The 2,532-nt window shown below is 34.0% G+C and overlaps 1 long non-coding RNA gene across 1 annotated transcript; it reads left to right on the top strand.

The window, feature by feature from the left end:
• The first annotated feature begins 1,878 nt into the window (after nucleotides 1-1,878).
• Nucleotides 1,879-2,241, top strand: LOC105563227. The gene is made up of 2 exons (XR_001009021.1): nucleotides 1,879-1,954; nucleotides 2,047-2,241. It is a non-coding gene; the product is annotated as an uncharacterized LOC105563227 (long non-coding RNA).
• Nucleotides 2,242-2,532: the final 291 nt, after the last annotated feature.

Here is a 2,532-nt window from a genome sequence, read left to right as displayed (position 1 = left end):
CACACACACACGCACACGCACACGCACACGCACACGCACGCGCACGCGCACGCGCACAAACACACAGACACACACACACACACACACACACACACACACGCAAACGGCTCTTTTCAGGGGTGCACATCGGGTAATGCCAATACCGACGGTATATGCCAATAATGCAAGGGTTACTTTAAAGTACTGTATCCTTGCGAAAAAAAATGGTAGCGAATTGCTTTTTTTTTAAATTGAAGAGGAAGGTTTGTACTTTATGTTCCTGCAAACAGTATCCCCGAAAAAAAATGTACCTAGCCCATGCACTCCGTCAAACTTTGCAGTTTTCAATATAACAAACATGCCCTCATATTTAAGGTGTTACAGTGGTAGGGATGCATCACACCTAAAAAATAACTACAGTATCTTAAAGTAGAGATTTCAAGCTTTAATTAAAAAAAAAGAACATAATTATACGATGATTTTTCGCGGAGTTACCGTCAGTCAAAGTTGACCAATTTTTGCATAAAATTTTTCTATGCCATATTTCTTTTGAGCAGTGTATATATGTATATGCATTTTTATATTATTTTATTTAATATAAATCTGTCTTTTTATTTCTTAAAGATTTGATTTGCATACTAATTTTTTATTTTAAGTATTTTTTGTTTTAAGTATCGGGTAAGTTTCCGCCCTTTCTAAATAAAAATTTAAAGAAAAATGCAAAATGATTTTATTCAAAGTATGTTTCCCATTGGAAACGACAACTTTCTCCCATCTTTCAGGTAGAAAACAGATTCCCCGAAGAAAAAAATCACGTTCATTCGACTCGATCCATTCATTAAGTCATTTTTCGATACCTTCATGAGAAGTGAACCGCTCTCCAGAAAGGATGCCGACTGCGTGGACCGGAACATATGGAAATCCGAAGGATTGTTGTCTGGTGAATACCGCGGATGGGGCAAGATTTCCCAGTTCAATCCTTCCAAGTTATTTTGTACCTTCGCAACGTAGAGCCTAGCGTTATCGTGTGGCAGAATCAGCTTTTTGTGCCTATTATCCCATTCCGGCTGTTTCTCTTTTAAAGCTCGGTTTAAACCATAGACATATAAAAGATAGACTGCTTATGAGCTAGTGGGGGATGTCCTCCTGAGGGAAAAGGACAACACCAATTTATTTGGGTATCTATCTTCTTCTGGTGTACGTGATCACGTGGGCATGATCACGTGATCGCCTTCAGATCACGTCCACTAGAGGAAGACAGATACCCAAATAAATTTATGTTGTCCTTTTTCCCTCAGGAGGATGCCCCCACCTAGGGTTCCACTGCCTCATAAGCAGTCTATTTTTTATATGTCTATGGTTTAAACGTATTAACTGTATTCGGTAACGTATTAACTGTAGTCGGTAACGATCCCCAGTGATGGTTTCAGAAGCTTATAATAAATATCGCCCTTCTGATCCCTCCATAACATAATTTTCCAACCGTGGATATTCCGTTTTGGAATTGGACCTGGTTTACCCGGCATCGCCCATAATTTCAGTCGTTTGGGTCTGTCGTAGTGGATCGATTTTTCATCGCCAGTGACAATTCGATGCGTTTCAGCAACATTTTTCTTCAGAATATAATAATGTGTATGTGGAGTAATACTTCCCGCAAATGCTGCTCCGGTGGGGTAAATGTTGCCACTTTCGACGCGAAAGAAAAAAAAAAGTTTATTCTTCAAACGACTGTCTACTACTATGATTCAAAGCTTACCTTACTCACACATACACCTTCAAAACAAGTATAGCCGTTCAATTAAACACGAAATTAGTACCGCTAACGACACCTTTCTCACAAGGGCGGAAACTTATTCCCATACCCAATAACTTTAATGAGAAATATTTAGATTTTTAAATACATTTTGTTTATTATGTAAACGTAATTATTATTATTTTTTAGGGGAAAATGGTAGGAGGTATTGCTAAAAAAGTGGTAAGTGTGCAAATACTACACTCGTTAAATAATATACATATTAGCAATGTCTTTGATGTATTAATATTAATAAAAAAATGTTTTATACTTAGGGTCCTGGGATCTTGAAATATGCTGCAGATAAAATAGCTGAAGGAAAATAAGAAATGTGTACAGGAAACTATAATTTAGTTGTACATAAATAATAAAATTATTTAAAGGAGAAATACAAGTTGCATTTGTATATCAATTGTATTTTCTTTCTGATATATAAAAAGAAAATAAAATCCTACATATTTGCATTATAAGCATTGTGTTTTATTTACCGATATTTCATAATATCATGTTGTTCTTGTAGTTTACTGTTTATACATATGTGATTTACTATTATACATAAATACGATTATATTTGTAATTTAATATTGCAAATACCTTGAAAATTTAATATATTTATTTTTAATTTTTTTGTTTTTACAAAAAGTATATCTTAAATGTTTATGTATACAAATATGTATAATATTATTAGAATTTAAAATGAAAAGTGTTAAATAATAAGATATTTTGGAAGTATTAAATAATAAAATATATGTATATATATA

This window comes from Vollenhovia emeryi, unplaced genomic scaffold (assembly GCF_000949405.1).
Source record: "Vollenhovia emeryi isolate VEMERY1.0 unplaced genomic scaffold, V.emery_V1.0 DF944479.1, whole genome shotgun sequence".
Taxonomy (NCBI): Eukaryota; Metazoa; Arthropoda; class Insecta; order Hymenoptera; family Formicidae; genus Vollenhovia; species Vollenhovia emeryi.
Note: the sequence above shows the minus strand (reverse complement) of the source record. Positions and strands in the feature narration are given on the sequence as shown.